The following is a 20,947-nucleotide window of genomic DNA, read 5'->3' on the forward strand; positions in this document are numbered from 1 at the left end:
TAATCATATGACAAACGATTCATCAATGATATAATGTTGTGAAACCTCTTTACTTGTCCTCTCATAAAGAGAACACATCACCTTGTGATAGACTCTATAAAAGTGAGAATATAAGTGAAATAAATACTAAAGTAATGAGGGAGTTGTACGTGTGTGACATCACAGATCTTGGTCGAATTGCCAATGGGAGGATCTACATGGCATTAGTGATCTCAATATTCAAATGCTCATAACTTTCTTATTATTCATTCAATCTTCCTCAAACTTTCAACAATATGTTTCTTTGATTTTTCTCTTTGATATGGATTCAGCTGGTTTCAAGGTTTTCATTCTCCTTTAAACTGAAGTTATCGCCTTTACAGGGAAAAGTAAACAGACGGACACCGAGCATGATACCATAATGTGTCCCATCTAGGACGGGCGTATAAAAATGGAATTAATATCAGCAAAATTATATCAGTGAAAATTCATGAGTTTCTTTAGAAATCTTGGATAGGTCAGGAAAAAAAACAATGCTTTACCTTGGCACAGTGAAGATCTCTGTGTTTCTTGAGCAGTTTATCTGCAGCTTGTAGTGCTATTTTATAGTTTCCATTATCAAGATTATCTAGAATGAACCAAAAAAAACACCATCATAATAGCATGTTAGAATGGGTGTAGAATCTAGACTACGGTATAACTTTTTAAGATGCTAAATCAAAGAATATGATCTTACCTGAAACAGGCGCTCTAACTCTAACTCATGAGTCATCCCGGGTTTTGTTTACAGATGACTGCCTAGGATTTTTTCAGCAAAGACCGGTGGACCGATACAATAAAGAGATATATTCAATAGGGCTGAGCTGGGTTAGTTTTGATAGTGCATTTTGGAAAACTCAGTCTAATGAAGAAACGCTGACCTGGCCGAAAGAGGCTGTAGCTGCAATCGGAATGCAACCTGCAAATTCACATGTTTTGGGAGCAAAATTGCAAGGCTAAAGTATGAGAAGGCAGTTTCTCTACCTTTGAGTTCTCCACACCACATATCTACTGAGACTACTACCATGATAAACTATAATGCTTTCCATTGTTTTAGGGCCATCAGAATTGCTTTGTGGGCCACCAAAAATATAAAATTTATGATTTTGGTGGACTGGTGGATTGATCGGGCTGGCCACCTAACCCAGAGATCACCGGGCCAGAGCCTAAAAGGGAACAATAGGCTGCCATAGGCAAAATGGGTATTCTTGAGGTTGGGGTACCAAAAACACCCAATATCAAAGAAAAAAAAAGAAATCATGCACCCACCACGATTCTACTGATGAAAGTCTAACCCACAGCAAAATCCTGACTTCAAGGTAGTAGCTAGACCCTCAAATAAGGGAAAGTTACAGCCGCGTTCGTTCTCTCGCTTTCAAAATTGCAAACAAAATGCGCAAAGAAAACAGATTTTCAAGCAAAATAAATGAATATTCATGACATAGAGATCAGGGAATTCCCTTCTTTCGCACTCAGGAGAATGATTCTTTTGAGCTCTGCTGCAATTGAAGCCCAGGAATCTCTAACAAGCAGAAAGAATGGCGGAAAAACAGAATAGATGTGATTTGTAATGTATATTTTGTGCAAAGTCGAGCGGGCTATAAAAAGTTTACATGTAGATTAACTAATTTACAGTTTGTAACTAGCCCAACAACAGTATCAAAGCCAGGTTTTTCATTGAGACAATGTTATCAATTATTTAGGGACAGTGATTTTCCGCGATCGCGGAAAACGGACGGAATTCACGGAAAGGGCCTTTTGAGACGGAAAGTGGCATTTCAAATGGAATATCACGGAAAAGATATTTTTCCTCCAATTACACAGAACAGCAACAGAAATTACTCAAAAATCTCAACAATATACAAATATTAAATGGCCACAAAACCCCAGAAAACATGATCTTACTTCGCTACAATCATGACAATTCACACATCGTGACTGCACTCGACTTCATCACACTCGCCCATACCCCCCTCGCGCCCGTACCGTACCCTGCCTTGGCCGGGCGCGGGCAGAGTTGAGCTTATCGAAAACATTCACGCACACATAGTCTGATTTCAACAACACGGTTGTGTGTTGCTGCCCTCTACATTAAACAAGTGGAATGCCTCTGGCCGTCTCACCTGCATCACGCGATTCAATATAGCAGCAGTGCTGATTTTGAAAACTACTATAACTCGCACAAGATGTTCAGTGATACTTGGTTACTCTTATTTCCACGTTTTATGAACTAGACCAATACACTTATAGAGATATGATGGCAATTCAACAAATACCCCCAACGTGGCCAAAGTTCTTTGACCTTACATGACCTTTGACCTTGATCATGTGACCTGAAACTTGCACAGGATGTTCAGTAATACTTGATTACTATTATGTCCAAGTTTCATGAATCAGATCCATAAACTTTCAAAGTTATGATGGTAATTCAACAGATACCCCCAATTTGGCCAAAGTTCATTGACCCTAAATGACATTTGACCTTGGTCATGTGATGTGAAACTCATGCAGGATGTTCAGTGATACTTGATTAACCTTATGTATAAGTTTCATGAACTAGGTCCATATATTTTCTAAGTTATGATGACATTTCAAAAACTTAACCTTAGGTTAAGATTTTGATGTTGATTCCCCCAACATGGTCTAAGTTCATTGACCCTAAATGACCTTTGACCTTGGTCATGTGACATGAAACTCAGGCAGGATGTTCAGTAATACTTGATTAACCTTATGGCCAAGTTTCATGAACTAGGTCCATATACTTTCTAAGTTATGCTGTCATTTCAAAAACTTAACCTCAGGTTAAGATTTGGTGTTGACGCCGCCGCCGCCGTCGCCGTCGGAAAAGCGGCGCCTATAGTCTCACTCTGCTATGCAGGTGAGACAAAAATGTAACAGCATTAGGCCTGGGACGAATACCCTTTTTGCCATTCGATTGTTCACCAGAGTAAACAATCGATTAGTTCGATTAATCAAGATTCCTGGAATATCAGAAATCACACACACAAAAGTTGACCTACTTCCATGACCTACCGGTAGCTGCGCTAACTGGTATGATGGGAGTGGAACTTGGAATAAATGCATTGTATGTACATACAAGGAACATGTACTTGCTCTGTTTTGTCATTTATCCCGCCCTCACTGCACACAATGAACGAATATCAAAGGAGATTGAGAACTGTGCGTGACCGCTATATGGTGCATGGATGTGTTGTATGTATGTATTGCGTATGTTAGTACTTGCGCTGATATGAACATACATGTAGGTCCCGCCCATGAGCCCATTCCAAGAACGAATAGCAAAGGAGATTGAGAACTGTGCGTGACTGTGAATGGACGTGTTGTATGTATTGCGCTGATGCGAACGTAGATCCCGCCCACAAGCCCATTCAAAGAACGAATAGCGAAGGAGATTGAGAACTGCGCGTGACTGGGAATGGATGTGTTGTATGTCTTACGTATGTTAGTACTTGCGCTGATGAGAACGTAGATCCCGCCCATGAGCCCAACTCAAAGAACGAATAGCAAAGGAGATTGAGAACTGCGCGTGACTAATTTTGCGGGGGCCTATTTCGTGGGCGGTTCTAGTTGGTTTAATAGGCTCTGCCTCAAAACTACCTCGTACAGTGACAATGCTTTCGCGCACGTGGTAAGTCACTGATATTGTTTGAGTGGGCGGGTATAACATAATATAGCAAGTTTGATACTGAGGTGTGGCTTCTCAGGACTGATTCAGAGGATTCGCGTACAAGTTAACTATTATGACAATATGGGCGTATTTGTTAGCGCTTTTGGAATGATTATTGGGCGTGGCTGTAATCACATACAATGTATAATGAGCAAACTGAGCTCACCCGACTCAGCGCCTATAGAGACGTACGTGCACATCAGCCCAACACATCTGAATTGTGCGCGGTCGCCGCGGCTTAGTCGTCATTGTGTGTCATGAAAGAGATACGATCTTTGGAATTCGTTAATTTTAGCATAATTTTCATTTGATATCTTGCACTTTGTTTTCAAAAGTTTACAGTCATGTACTTTTGATAATCGAATGTTTCAAATCAGTAATCATCATCTGGCGAACATTCGATTAGTGTAAAAAGTAACATTCGAGTGCCGATTGTTGGCAAACTGATCGAATGCTTCGATGGATCTAATTTTACTCCCAGGCCTAAACAGCATGACATCGAGGTTTTGAAATCCAAAATGGCGGATAGGCGAAAATCGTTGACTTCTGAAAACGATGTCCAAAAAACCCTCAAATTATTGATAAAATTTCATTTTACCGTAAAATAATGTGAAAGGTGAGGATGTATTCATGTTAGATGTGTTTGTCAAAATATTTTGTGTACCCGCATAGATCCGATTAGAACGGATTCTACTGCATTGTTGGTACAGTGGCAGATACAAATTTTGACCAGCTCGAGTGTTGTGATATTGCTATTCCATGGGTAAACGGAATTGTCAATTTTTTTGTACACAAAGTCTATGGGGAAACGGAATTTCCGTTTTCTGACATGCTGAAATAGAATTTAAGATATTCTGAAACGGAAAATCACTGTCCCTTAACTGATTAGATCTAGATCTAGCCTATGTGCATTAGATCTAGTTATGTCTTGCTGCAACTTACAGGACTTATTTCATCATAACGGAGACACATCATTTACACATAGTTAAGCCTGAGTCGAATTGATTTTAAGATCGGTGTTCGATCGATGTCATCGAGCGCCGGTGCAGATTTTGCAAAATCGGTGCATCGAAAAAAAATAAATAAAAATACGTCGGCCGGCCGATTCGTTTGGTTCACACAATCAATCATCAAAAATCAAAATAACAGTAATGTCCAACTTGATTTATATTGCCCCCAAAATGAAACAGATTGTGTAATTATGATGCCTATTCACCATCAATTTGAAGTTTATTTCGATCATATTTCGATTCTTACTCGTCTGCTCGTGCCGAGATAATTTATGCATTATGAATTCGTGAAAGGAAGTCGCCATCGATCGTGCATGCGCAGTACTGTGCTTTAATCAAACCAGAAAATGGCCGGAAAATTGGCGCGATCAACGTAAAATAAATCTTGCTTTCATGAACAATATTAATATCATGACCATAGAACACGATTTAATCGTAATAATTAACAATAATTCGCATATGATAATCAGTAATATAAATTTAGAGCTTGATGTGAAACGTTTGTATTTCGTATCAATTTTCAATGACGGTCATCACATGACGATCGACATGAGTGAGTGCACTTGTCTAAAAAAATAATTATCACGTCAGGATTAATTCTCGAACATTGTCAACATGCAGAAACTCTTCCAAGATCGTAGTATCACCATATAATAACATTTTACATGACAAAACAGAGAAAATTGCATTTGATATTTTTTCCCATCAACTTGAAGCTAGTTTGTGCCCAACTTTGGGCTCTGATTTCATGAATGGAAAATGTGTCATACGTCATCGAACGCGCTTGCGCATTGTGCTTCTTTTCTCGGAGCTCGGAGACGTCGTCCAGAGATGGAATAAAAATAAAGATAATGCCACTATAATACTATTAATTCTTCCATATATGAACATAACATACTTTGCTTACATCGTCATTATTTTTAGTATGGCCATAAAATCTTATTACCGGTAAATAGTAATTATTTAACATCCAATAATAATTTATATGAATTTAGAGCTCGATCTGAGACATTTGTATTTATTTCGATCGCATGCTCTTGTGTCTGATTCTAAAATAAAGAATGGATTATCAGGATTGATTCTAGAACATCGTCATAAGTCATATTCCACAATATTTCCTCACAATCGTTATATCAGCATTGAATACCAATTCAAATGACCATCCAGAGAAAATTACGTACATGTATTTATTCCCATCAATTTATTTGGAGCTCATTTGGGATCCATCTACCCTGCCATCTACACAATCTCAGGCAAGTTGTTTGCTGGCGCTGGCAAGCACGCCTGTCGTTTCGGGAGAGTGAGTGTACGGGGCTGGTGTGTGCGAGTCTGGACTGCGAGTGCTAGTTGACCGAAAATCATTCGGATCGACTCTGCGTGATTCATGTCTTTAATATTGTTTCATTTTAAACTTATATGTTGTCATCTGCAAATATCATTGTTGGAGATATTTTGGGAAGAATTCTGCATTGGTCCCCGGCCTTTTTTGTGTTTTGTGATGATGGAAAATACAAACGAAATTTGCTCCATCATCTGCTTGTGCAACGCTCACCCGGCCAGCGCATACCGTCAGTGCATGCAGTGCGTGCATAGCGCATCGACGCGACGGCCGGAGCAAAAAAAAAATGACTCGATTTCCCGCCTTCAAAATTCGATGCATCGATGTTCGATCGAATTAAAGCTGTCAAACACCGGTTTTCAAAATAATTGATATGACTCAGGCTTACACATAATTTTCATGTACATCTAGGCCTAACGTTAGGCCTGGGCCCAAGATAAAAAAAGGAAAGTAAAAGTTGAAAGTGGGGATGTGCATAGAGTTCTAGATCTATATGTGACATCATCAGCCCACCTAATGAATATTCATGAAGACATGCCTGGAAGTTGAATTCGGCCTAACGTTTATTAAGTTAGATCTAACATTACTGTAAAAGTGGGAAATTTTCGCGGTGTGGAAATTTTGGCGGATTTAGCGGCAAGATCTGCGAACCCGAATTTAAAAACACGCAAATTTATGAGCATCTATTTTAATGCAAGTTTTGAACCGCGGTTCAATTGTGTGTATCGTTTTGGCAAAGAGATTGCATAATATGACCTGTAGAGGGCAGCATTTAAGCAAGCAAACTTGAGCTCCAAATTCATATGCATCGCGAGAATTTGTTCCAAAGCAATGCGATCATTCGCAGATCGGTATTTAAATTATGATTTTTGTTGAAATATAAATTGCTTTTGCTGTTTGATTGGTGTTTAGATCTGTTTAGTTTTTAAGAAGACGTTGTGTCGATCGCCCATGTTTGTTGATTGATCCAATGCACTTTGAATAGCCGTAATCCCCCGGTCCTTACCCGGTGCTCGGCCGTCAATACCAGGCCAGCAGCTAGCAGCGCCTCCATTTTGCCTTCCCCGATGTCCGTCCCGCAAAGAAAAGTTGCGCAATATGTCACAAAAGCTCATGATTGGATCAAAACAATGCTGAATTATGCCGCTCTAGAGCTAGAATTATGATCAGAAAATACAATTTCGTTGCTGAAATGTTAATATAAACCATTCACAGATGGGCAAGAACTTTGTGATTATGTGTGCAGCGCGAATTCAAGAACCCGCCAATATGTTTTGAAGCCGCCAAGCGCGAAAAATTAATCCTGTGAAAATAACAGCGTTTACAGTAGACTAGATGAGTCAAAAGTCATGGCCTTATCGTCATCCACGTCACGGGGGACAAACTTGAGACACACCTCAAATATCAGCAATCTTTCAATTGAATCCACAGTTGGAAGATTTCCAAAAGAAATCTATTGAAAAATTGTGCGAAGCTTCTCACTGAACATGAACTTCCTACCACCACGTTTCCTATTGACACAATAACAACTGACTTGAAAACTTTTTCAAACGACAAAAATAGTCATCTTTTTCTTTTCTCTCCTGTGGCTGTATATTCTTCCAAGTTGATGAAACAATGATCAAAAACACTATATAAAACAAAATTAATCACACTAATTCTAAAAACTCTATGTAACTGTCTTATTACTTCTCGTGATCCCGGTCCCCTTCCCGTGTTGAGACTACCAATATGCTATTACAGTCTCAACACGGGAAGGGGACTCGGATCACGAGGAGTACTTAGACAGTTTAATAGTGTTTTTAATGTGATTTTCATTGTTTTTAATGATTCTTATTATCGAAGATAATAATTTATCATCTCTAGGAAACTGTCTAAAAGTGGCAGAGTGGTTTTAAAGAGGAGGGAAATGAGGGGTAGATGAATATCAACAGGTTAAGTGCCGCTTTATTTTAGAGGGGGGACTTGGATCACAAGGAGTAGTTTTATGTTTTAATGCGATTCTATTGATTTTAATAATTTGTATTATCGAAAAAATGAAGCTGTCTAAAAGTACCAAAGTGATTTTGAAGAGGGAAATGAGGGGTACATGAATATCAATGGGTTAATTCGGATCGAGGGGGGCTTGAATCACGAGGAGTAATTATACAGAAATTAATGTTCTTTTTACCTGACGAAATAAAGCAATGGAGACCGTTAGGAGGGAGATGCAATTTGATTTATTTAGTAAAAACGTGATAGACCAAATAAAGCATAATTGTGAGTAGACCAAAAGCTTCGGTCTCTGTAATGTTGGCTGTTCCGCTGAACTCTGTTGGCTCCACTCACCGAATACAGAGACCGAAGTTCTAGCTCTATCTCCCGGGGGGGGGGGGGGGGCCACTAGTCCAGGATAGGCCCCATAGAAAATTGGCTAAACCTTATTTTTTCATATATACAATTTTTATTTATGGTTTCTTGTCAATTCGAGGGTGCTGATTACGAATATGGGTGATGCCAGTCGTGTAACCTTGAGCATTTTCCGCAAATTGGCAAAATCCAATATGGCCGCCAAAATATGCAAATTACCCATGAAAATCATAAAATTGTCCGCACGTTGGCTCTGAAATGCATGAAATTGTGTGGCAGGAGTGAAATACTCTCTGAAAAAATAATTTTTGACAAAATATTTATTTTCCTGATATTTAAAATGGCTGCCATAGGCCCTTGTATACTCTATTATGTACAATGTGAATAGGAAAAACTAATTTTCACAAAAATGAGCACTCAACTGCAAGAAATTGCGATATATGGACGAAGTAATGTATGCAAATCATCATTACTAACGAGATATATCATTTATTATGTCATAATATGGGGAAATTGCTGTATTTTGATATCGAAAATAGCCGCCACTGGCCCAAACTGTATTGTACAATGGCAATGGCCGGGGGCCAAAAATGACAAGAGTGAGCACTAAAATCCTTCATTAAGATAAACGAGTGGAATACTGACTAAAAACATAATTGTTAACGAAATATATTATTTAATATGCCATGTGTGTGATAAATGATGATTTTGAAATTCAAAATGGCCGCCATAGGCCCTATACTTATCATGTACAATGCGAATGGAGAAACTAATTTTCACAAGAGTAAGAAACATAAAATGCATGTAATTTTTTTTGGAGTAAAATATTGTCTGAAAACATGTTTTATAGCAAGACATATCATTTCATTTGTCATGCATGAGATAAATGCTGTATTGTGAAATTCAAAATGGCCCCTATAGGGCCTAACAGTATTATTTACAATGTGAATGGGGACATATAATTTTGTAAGAATTTGGATTTTCTTGACTATGACATCCATATAATCCTGTTGTATGAGTAAAATGTTATTTGAAAACGTATTTTTTATGAATTATGGCATTTCTTCTGCCATATAGGTGATAAATAAGCCTGAGTCATATCGATTATTTTTAAAACCGGTGTTTGACAGCTTTAATTCAATCGAACATCGATGAATTGAATTTTGAAGGCGCGGCGGGGATAATCGAGTCAATATTTTTTTTGCTCCGGCCGTCGCGTCGATGCGCTATGCACCCATTGCATGCACTGACGGTATGCGCTGGCTGGGTGAGCGTTGCACAAGCAGATGACAGAGCAAAGTTCGTTTGTATTTTCCATGATCACAAAACACAAAAAAGCCGGGGGCCAATGCAGAATTCTTCCCAAAATATCATCAACAATGATATTTGCAGATGACAATATATAAGTTTAAAATGAAACAATATCAAAGACATGAATCACGCAGAGTCGATCCGAACGATTTTCGGTCAACTAGCATTCGCGGTCCAGACTCGCACACACCAGCCCCGCCCGCAGCCCCGGCCAGCGCCAGCAAAAAAGTGCAACCAGCGGGAGCACTGTAACTTGCCTGAGATTGTGTAGTTAGATCCAAAATGAGCTCCAAATTGACGGGAATAAATACGTTATTTTCTCTGGATGGTCATTTGAATTGGTATTCAATGCTGATATAACGATTGTGAGGAAAGATTGAGGAATATGAGTAATGACGATGTTCGAGAATTAATCCTGATATGATAATCCATATTTTTTAAATTTTAGACACAAGAAAAGAGCACCGAGAAAAAGAAGCACTATGCACATGCGCGTTCGTTGACGTAGGACATATTTTCCATTCATGAAAATCAGAGCCCGAAGTTGGGCACAAATTAGCTTCAAATTGATTGAAAAAAAATATCACGCAATTTACTCTGTTTTGTCATGTAAAATGTTATTATATGGAGATATTACGATCTTGAAAAAGTTTCTGCATGTTGACAATGTTCGAGAATCAGTCCTGACGTGATAATTTTTTTTTTTAGACAAGTGCACTCGCTCAAGTCGATCGTCATGTGATGTCCGTCATTGAAAATTGAAACGAAATACAAACGTTTCACATCAAGCTCTAAATTCATATTAATGATTATCATATGCAAATTTTTGTCAAATATTACAATTAAATAACGTTCTATGGTCATGATATTAATATTGTTCATGATAGCAAGGTTTATTTTACGTTGATTGCGTCAATTTTCCGGCCATTTTCTGTTTTGATTAAAGCACAGTACAGCGCATGTGCTGCACGATCGGTGATTTCCATTCATGAATTCATCGCGCATAAATTATCTCGGCACAAGCAGACGAGTAAGACTCGAACTATGATCGAAATAAACTTCAAATTAATGGTGAATAGGCATCATAATTACACAATCGGTTTCATTTTTGGGGGAATACAAATCAAGTAAGTAGTACAAGTAGTCAAGTTGGACATTTCTGTTTATTTTGATGATTGATTGTGTGAACCAAACGAATCGGCCGGCCGACGTATTTATTTATTTTTTTCGATGCACCCATTTTGCAAAATCTGCATCGGCGCTCGATGACATCGATCGAACACCGATTTTAAAATCGATTCGACTCAGGCTTAGTGATAAATACTGCATTTTGACATTCAAAATAGCTGCTGCAAGCCCTAACTAAATTATGTAACATGCGAATAGGGAAACTAATTTTCACAAGAGTGAGAATCATAAAATGCATTTAACTGTGATCTAATGTACTTTAAAATCCAAAATGACTGCAATAGGTCTGTACATTGTAACTTGGGACATATAATTTTGACAGAATTTGGCTTTGCTTGACTCTAAATATTGCATTGTGAATTGTGATGTAAGGATGAAATATTGTCTAAAACCATGGTTTCTAACGAGATATATCATATCTTGTGTAATTAAGGTAATAAATGCTGCATTTTGAAATTGAGAATGGCCACCATAGGCCCTTACGTATTATATACAGTGCGTATCAAAAAAAAAATTACACTTTGAAAAAGCCCTGGGAATTAAAAAATATACAACATGTGGGTAATTTTTTCACATATATTCTTGGGTTTGGGTCTCATCTATCTAATGAAAGTAAAAGTTTTGACAGAATGTTACACTTGAGTGAGCACTGTGCATTTTTGTATAGCTCGCATAAATCTTTTTGCGCAGAAATGCTCATTTTCACGCTGTGTCAAGGGGAAACGGGCGATATCAAACTTACCCTGCGAAACATTTCTCATACATTTCACCTGCACTTTTAGTCAATTGAATTAAAACGGATACATTCAAGCATTTTGTAACAATCTTACCACCCAAACTGAAATTTCAACACTTAGTAAGCACAACCTTTACCCTTTTTGTGCCAGCTGGATCTGAGGACATGACTGAATCTGAACAAAAGTTTATATCAGACATCTCCAGCATTTTTTTCACTAAGTTTTTATCATTTAAAGTGAGTTTACAATTCATATTTCATTTAATACTTGTTTCTCCACACTTTCTCCAAGCTTGACAATGATTAACAAAATAAAAATCAAGCCTAAGCCATTTCATGTAAATCACAGCTCAGTGTAAAGCAAATATCGTCACAATGGCCGCGGTGTGTGGGGGAGTGGGGTGGGGCGCAATGCACTCTTTGAAGTGTTTTGGGCAAGGAAACAAGTTAAAAAAGGAAAAAGATATCTTCAAATCAATTTTACTAGCTAAATTCCACATGTTCTTCATGATTAAGGTCTACTTTTATTCGCATAACTATTTCAAAGTTCTGCGCAAATCATTTTTCACTAACTTTTCTAAAGTAAGTGGTGCTCACTCTAGCGGAAATATTTTTCGACATTTATATCGTCAATTGGTTAAATGGATCTGTACCAATGTTAAAATGTGGAAAAATCTTCAGGATATCACAAATGTATAATTTTACAGGATTTTTACTAAGTGTAAACTTTTTTTTGATACGCACTGTACAATTTGAATGGAGACAAATAATTTTCACAAAAGGGCATATGGTGGCCATTTTTAATGTTAAAATACAGTATTTATCACCTAAATTACATAAGATATGCTATATTTTGTTATAAATCATGTTTTCAGACAATATTTCACTCATACAACGCCATTTGGCCAAGCAAAGCCAAAATCTGTTGAAATCATTTGTTCCCGTTCACATTGTGCATAATACCGTAAGGGCCTGTAGTGGCCATTTTGACTTTCAAATAACAGTATTTATCACCTAAATGGCAGAATAAATTATATATCTTATTATGATTTCAGACAATATTTTACTCATAGATCTCTATTAAGTGCATTTATGGTGCTCACTCCTGTGAATATTGGTTTCCAACTTTGCATTGTACATAATATAGTCAATGTCTATGGAGGCCATTTTGAAGGTCAAAATACAGTATTTCACACAAACTTGAAACCTGAATGATATATTTCGTTAAAAAATACGTTTTCTAGACAGTATCCCATTGATTTATCATATATATATGCATTTAGTGCTCACTCTTGTGATTTCTTTGGTCCTCTTTCTCATTGTATATAATACTGTTAGGGTCTTTGGCAGCCATTTTGAATATCAAAATACAACATTTATCACATACATGGCATATTGATATATTTCGTTAACAACTGTGTTTTTAGTCAGCATTCCACTCGTTTATCCTAATAATATGCATTTTTATTGATCACTCTTGTGAATTTTTTGGCCCCCATTGCCATTGTACGCAATACTGTTTGGGCCAGTGGCGGCTATTTTAAAAATCAAAATACGGCAATGTTCCCATACATGACATAATAAATTACATATCTCGTTAGTATGATGATTTGTATAGATTACTTCGTTTATAGATCAGAATTTCTTACAGTTTGGTGCTCATTTTTGTGAAAATTAGTTTTTCCCATTCATATTGTACATAATAGAGTATACAGGGGCATGTGGCGGCCATTTTGAATATCCAGAAAATAACTATTTAGTCACAAATTATTTTTTTCAGAGAGTATTTCACTCCTGCCACACAATTTCATGTATTTTATAGCCAATGTGCGGACAATTTTATGATTTTCATGGGTAATTTGCATATTTTGGCAGCCATATTGGATTTTGCCAATTTGCGGAAAATGCTCAAGGTTACACAAGTGGCATCATTCAGATTTGTAATCAGCACCCTCGAATTGACAAGAAACCATCAAAAAGTATTGTATATATACATATAAAAACAAGGTTATGCCTCTTCTATCCTGGACTACACTTACATTGGCGAGTGGATAACATGCGCGACCCAAAAAACACGTAAAAAGGATGTCTTTTTCAAGATAGGGCACGTTACGTACGTAACGTAATAAGGGTGTCAAAAACACTAATATAATGAAAAAAGGGTATCTATTTTCGCTAGGAGAGCTACGTGTTTAGGGTCAAATTTGCGAGGGTGTAAAAAATTAAGACTAAAATGTTTTTATAAAGGATGTACTTTTTGCCCCAATAGTCAACACTACGTGTTTACATGTAGGGTACGATTTGCGCGAGATGTAGGAGGTGGGGCTGTACTAAACCCAATGATGTAGGTTAAAAGTAAATCCGACGACCGACGTCCGTGACATAAAATATCGCTGTACTTGTTTAGGTCAATTCACGGAATACTTGGCAAGAGTATCGTTTTGTTTACTTTTTGTTTACTTGTTAAGGGTAGGGTTTCACACACCAATACTTGTTAAGGGATGCACGTTCAGAATAAGGAAAATACGTGTTTAGGGTGCTTTTTGAGACCCCATGGTCGCGCATGGTATCCACTCGTCAATGGAAGTGGCCCCCCAGGCTCTACCTGTAAAGGGACTAAATGGCCATATGTTTATGTATTAAGTTCAGATAAAACAGGGAAGTGAAGTTGCGCGACAGCCAAAGTAAGTCACTGTTTTTTCCCCTTTTAAGTTTCTTTTTCCCCGTTTGGTGCATTTCAGGCCAAAACAGAATAATCTTTATTTTGGTACAGTTCTTCTTAAATATTTTTATGAAATAAAGACAAAAATCGATGAGCCCCTTGGGGGCATTGTTAACCCCCTAATGGTGGCTGCAAGATAGCCACCATTTTCTCCTTGTCTGGGTACAAGGAGAAAATTAAAAAAATTAAAAATGTTAAAAAACTCCTCAAACAGACGGCTGCCAGCTGTCTAAATTGTGAGAAACATGAAGAGATTTATTTAGCATAAAATATATAGTATTTAGTAAAATAGGAATCAATGAAAATGGAGACTGAAGAGGGTTAAGCCTAGCCTAGGGCTAGATGCATAAAGCAAAATTTTAATTGTCAGATATAACTTAGAAACAGTAGCTAGTAGTAGTAGAGCCCAGAGGCACTGGTCAGAAAATTGGGATTGTCCTTACTGCGGCAGCCCGAACACGTACTGTGTTCGGGCTGCGTTGTGATTCACCCCGACTCACCAGATGAAATCAGATGAGCATCGGGAATCAATCAAAAATACATAAAATTGCACAAAACTGTTACAAAGGAATCAATACATACTTACAACTTAAGCCGCAATATGGGCGGCCCTCAAAACTTCGAAATAATTCCCCAAAACGAAGCAAAAACGTCGGAAAATTTTGCCGGTGTGCATTAAAACTCGTTCGTACAGGAAGCAATGGAGGATTGATATAGCCTTTTGACGAGGCAACGAGATAAATTGATTTTTATTACCAAACGGGCAAAAAACAAAAAACAAACGATAAAAGAGAAAAAATACTTTAAAAATAAAATAATAATTGAATATGCGATTTCAGTAAGTTCTTATTATCATCAGATCCTGCCAATACCACTAAAGTCCATTATAGATAATACAACAGAATGCCCCGACAAAAGGCTATCATTTGATGCGTCGGATAGAGATTGTTATGAATATTCATGAGTCTAGTTCCGTAAATTCTTGCTTCACCCTTTGCCTGGCAACTATTTTAGCTTCGGCTTTTTCTTTGAAAGAAGTAACATATTTTCGTTTGAATTATTTGTTTTTCTTTCTCCTCCATTCTTTTCTTTTGTTCTGTTTTATTTTCTTTTCCCCTTTTTTTATTTTTCTTTTTATTTTTTCCTCTACCTTCTTTTCATTTTTGGGGTCTGTTTTCTTTTTCTTTCTTCCCTTTTTTTAAATTCTTCTCTTTATTTGCTCTTTTTTCTTTTTTCCTTTTTTTCTTCGTCATTTTTCTTTTTTTTTGTCTTTATTCTCTTTGTTCTTGTTTCTTCATTGTTTTCAAGAGATTATGCACATGGTATCGTACTACACGTTTTTTTATTATTATTATTATTATTGGAAACTGTATAGATATATGTAAATAAAAAAGTGAAGAAATAAATGAACACTCATATATTAAAGGAATATATTCGTTGATCAAAATTATTGAGTGATCAGCAAACCATCTCTTTAAGATTTTGATGCCTATTTCTGGAACCCAGCCTTTGACAGGGCTTTGCTGGCTTAGCCTAGAGGACTCCGTGATGCAAAATTATTTTAAAAATATCACGGAATCCAATGCTGGCTCCCACATATTTTTTTCTCTCTCTCTCACTTATGTTTTCCATTTTGTTTATTTTGTATACTGTGCATGTATCCTTAGTTTTAATTTCAATTGTATGTTGTATGTTTTAATGAGAATTTAAAATAAATGAAATGAAAATATATGCAAATCTCATTATCATCCAACAACCATTTTCATACAATTGATGCCTATTAATTTGTATTATGTTTGAACGGAGATGTGATTATAATTCATATGTTTGTTTATAAATTAATATGTTATCTTTCATCTTGTTGGCATTTTTAAGCTTCAATAATTGGGTATATAAATCTCTGCGGGATAAGTATAAGCCTATAATTACTAAGAATTGAGTTGCTCATTATAGGACGCATAAAGTCGCCGCAAATCCTGCTTGTCTGATTGTTTTCCAGGTGTCCAAAAGGGTTTTTTCCTAAAGACATCCCATTCTTTATATTGTTTTTGCTTAAGAATTAATGAAAATCATGGTGACGCTAAATCAGCTTATATACTTCTAATACCATTGGTGGCGGAAGCCAAAAAAATCAGGGGGTCCACCTGAAATTGAAATTTTGGGATAGACACAGGTAAAAAAAATTGACAAGCAAAAAAAAAATTATCAACAAAATTTTTTTTGGGGGGGACCGTCCCCCATCTCAAATTTAGGGGGGACAGGTCCCCCTCCGCTTCCGCCGCCTATGACTACTACTATACCATTGAAGAATTGACGCAGAAATCAAATTTTGTGATAGATTTTGTCATAACATACCAATAGGCCTTTATCATGCACCTTTTCCTTTTTTTTTATAACAAGTATACGTAGCAAGGAGGCGGTGGGATGATCTTCCCCACCCTAACTCCCCCCCCCCAAAAAAAAAAAGAGAGAAGAGAAACGGTGAAAGCGAAGGGGTAAACAATGGCGAAAAAGAAAGCTTTGCGGGATTTTCTTTCTCATTCTCTCTAAAATTTTACTTCCGCGCATGTTTGCGAGAAAATCCTTGTTTTTCTCCTTTGTTTACCTTTTCTTTATTACCCCGTTTTTTCATCTCGGCTATATTGCTAGTTTGATTTGTGGCGGCATCAAGTTTTAAAGAATAATATCTGGGAACGGAATTAGTATTAAAATTATAGGTCAAAGTATATGAAGTCATATTTTATTCAAAATGATCACCAACGTTCCCGATCCTTATAGGTCAGGGTGGTAAACTCTATAATGATAATGCCGTATACCCACAAAGGCTACTTCTTCCGTTTTTCAGCTCTTTACTAGTCGGTCATAATTTATTTGGGGACCACGGACGGCCTGTTCCTCATTTAAAAGGGGGAGTTATAAAAATTGTGCCGTATATATAAAAAAAAGAAAGTACAATATTACTATAGAATTATAGAATTATATGGAAGTTTATGTCATCAATCTCCTGTCGTCTACTTTGCGCCATTAATTAAGTTCCTAATCATTCAAATACACTGTTAAAATAAATTTAAAATCGCTGTCTACGATGTGAATCACACAGTAATTGTTTAAACAGTTTAAACAAGTATTTAAAATCTTAAAACACACATTTTAAATTTAAATATTTAATTATCAATAATTAAATTCAAATATTAAATTATCAATGATTTAAACATGATTGTTTAAATTTTAAACACTTGTTTAAAATGTTTAAACAACTACTATGCAATTCTCACAGTAAACAGCATTGTTAAAAATATTTTTGACAGTGTAGAAGTGCTCCATATAAATGAGTTCAATCAGGGGCGGATCCATGATTTTCCAAAAGCGGGGCTCAGGGCCAATGAAAAATTTGACAAGCAAAAAAAAAAATTTTCAACCAAAAATTGAGGATATTTCGTCCCCGAAAAAAAGGGGGGGCAGGTGAGGGGTTGATTATGCTACTGCCATGCGGTGAATTAAACAACAAATGGTGATAGGTGATTATATCAAAGCGGCAGATTTTTTTCAAAAATTATAATTATATATTAACATCTTGACTTAGCATTTCTTTTTAAAGCAGGCAAAATTGTTTTTAAGTATTTCCTTTTGTTTTAAAACCATATTCAATCCTTCCTCATTGTTATAACATGTGAAAAAGATAAATAACATGAAATCATTTACGTTATTGAATCAGAATTCATATTTAAGAAAATCATAAATTGGTTATTCTAAATGTAAAATTAGAATCCATTTGTAAATATTTGTTGGATTTTTTATAATCACAAAGGGAATAATAATAATAATACAGACTAAAAAAATTTGGATCTAGAAATCTCTGAATATATTAAAACACAAGCACACTATTGATAAATATTTTTTTCATTTTTAGTATCATTAAATCAAAATAATTTGAGGAAGTTATATGAAATAAAACACACACCAAGCGAACAGTCACGCTTTACCCCCCCCCCCTTCCCATAAACAAAGCATAAAAAAGAATGAAAAGGAGAAAAAAAGAATGAAAAGGAGAAAGAAAGAATATAACAAATGACAACAAAAACTTATCATAAAAACACAAAATGTAACAAAATAAAAATATATATGAAATAAATATTTTTTTTCATAAATATAGATCTATTTTTTTCAACAAAAAAAAAAAAAAAAATGGTATTGAATTATATGCCTAAATCACGATTTAATTGAATACAGACGACTTGCCGAAAGTTTTCACTCTTCTGACATGCATATTCATTAAACTGTGCTGTAAAGGCATGCAGTGACGACATCTTATAAATATTCATATGCGCATGCGCAGAATTTTACCTCAAACATGGCGATCTCGCGATTGGAACAAAAGTCCGAAAATTGATGCTCTTTTGAAGGATTTCATGGAATTGTATTCATTATTCTTATTTCAAAGGTAAGCTGATTTAGGAACAGTTTGTTTAGGTAAGATTGATACCACTCGTTAGATTTGTAATTCATTATGATCATCGGTTTTCTAATGCCAAACATCGCGAAGTTTTGTACTCCGGTGATAATGAGTGGTTGCATTCAGGACCTTGACACTGTCTAAAGACGTGTCGAGGTCCCCGGGGCAAGGATTGTCCCAGTTTACATACAGGGACTGTCTCAGTTTTCAAAGATTTCTCCACACAAAAAATCTAGGAAAGTTCATTCACCTGTCAAGTGCCGACATCAATTGAGTGCGCTAGTCAATGAAAACATTATCAGGTTTCATAACATTAACAAGATCACTGGGGGAATTGAGGTCACTGAATCTATTTTTAGCACTCTCATCCCCGTAATTGCTGGCCTCCCAGGGGTAGGTGAAAAAAAATGTCCCCATAAACAAAGACAATCTCAATTTATCAAGACATGATTTGTCCTGCCGGACTGAGGATATCCTTGTTTTCCGATTTATTTACCGTAGTTGACGAAATAGAGACTGAAAATGAAGTAGATGCAATTCTGTTCTGATCTATATTTAGTATATTACCGTAAGGGCACTAGTATTCAACCCGTTTGGTGAGTTTCCTCAAATATATAGAAATATAGAATTTACCTGAATTTCAGACCCGTCTTATTTCCAAGAGCAAATGCTGGTTATTCTTTTTCCGTTATTTTTTTCTTCAACCAGTTAACTGTGTGCGCGGGCGATCGAATTATACGGCGACGGATTTTGGTACTAGTATTCAACCCTTCGGTACTAGTATTCAACCTAGCGATGAAAGATGGCCCTGTCTCTCAATCTGCCCTTGTCCCATCCGACTATGGACTAGACCATTTGAGATGGGACCAAACAGGGAATTAATCAAAGCCAGAGACTAACATAGATCTAGATCTAATTTAGCAATCTAAACCTTTTTGAGATTTGCTATCAATCCTCACTAGGTTGAATACTAGTACCATTCAGTGCAAAAGGCCATTGCCGCATAATTCGATCCTCCGCGCATACAGTCGACAGATTGACAAAGAAAATATCGACAACAGATTACCCTGGAAATAACAAAGGTATGAAATTAAGATAAATTCCCTATTTCTAAATATTTTGGGGAATAGGTCAAAATCTTTGAATTATGCCGGGTTGAATACTAGTACCTATACGGTACTATTAGGAATCAATGAAAATGAAATACAGCAATGGAGACTGAAGAGGGATACATGTAGGCTCACATGCAGTTTTGATTTAGGGACCTATTTTAGTATTTAGTAAAATTAAAAACGTGACTGCTGGGCCAGGTCAGTCTCATTCTCAATCTCGACTCTACCTATTTCTCATCAATCATCATGATGATCATACCGGTACCGGTAGCTCTCTTTTTACACAAACAGAGATCCTAACAAAATTTCCAAGATTCAATTCCTCAAGTTTTAAAAAGATAAAATGAACAGATGAATTCATACCGTATAAAGGCTTCAACCGCCTTTCATTGACGACATCCGCGTGGCCACTGCGACCCGCCATGTTGAAGAATCAGCATAAATACGCGAAAAGACGTATGCGGGTTGCGGTCGTGCCGTGCCGGGCCGGCCCGGCGCCGGCGGGCGAGGCTTTGCGTTGCAGTAGTACAGGTACTAGCCCCGTGACTGGCTGGCATGGAGCGGCTAGAGCTAACTAGCTCGAGCTAGAGAACAATAACGAACGTAGAGGGCGAGATGGAGAAACGTAGAGATATGGGTGAAATACCCTGGTGGGTGGGCTTAAATCACCAATGAATATTTAATGGTCACTCGTGTTAATGGTGAATGTTATTTGCCATAAGAAAGGATCACCAGTCGTTCTTTAAGTCACTCTTAAAAAGTCAAGTCCCCCCCCAGAAAAATGTTGATTTGAATCAATATAGCATAATGCTGAAAATTTTATCAAAATCGGATGTAAAATAAGAAAGTTATGCATAACTTTCTCATTTTACATACGATTTTGATGAAATCTTCAGTGTTGTGCTTGTTGGATTTTTCTCTTTTTATTCAAATCATTTTTTTTTTTCGGGGTAGACTTGTCCTTTAACTTACAAACAGCTTTATGAAACGGCCCCACACGTATTCAACTCTCATCGGGGTG

At 36.7% G+C, this 20,947-nt stretch overlaps 1 protein-coding gene across 1 annotated transcript in view; it reads right to left on the bottom strand.

Annotated features, from left to right (window-relative positions):
* Positions 1-3,725, bottom strand: part of LOC129253705 (N-alpha-acetyltransferase 25, NatB auxiliary subunit-like) — a 54,923-nt gene extending 51,198 nt beyond the window's left edge. Inside the window, exon 1 of the mRNA XM_064106597.1 lies at positions 522-3,725. The gene's annotated coding sequence lies outside the window, so the exon portion shown is untranslated. The remainder of the gene's footprint in view (positions 1-521) is intronic.
* Positions 3,726-20,947: the final 17,222 nt, after the last annotated feature.

The sequence above is a fragment of the Lytechinus pictus genome, chromosome 2 (assembly GCF_037042905.1).
Source record: "Lytechinus pictus isolate F3 Inbred chromosome 2, Lp3.0, whole genome shotgun sequence".
Classification (NCBI taxonomy): Eukaryota; Metazoa; Echinodermata; class Echinoidea; order Temnopleuroida; family Toxopneustidae; genus Lytechinus; species Lytechinus pictus.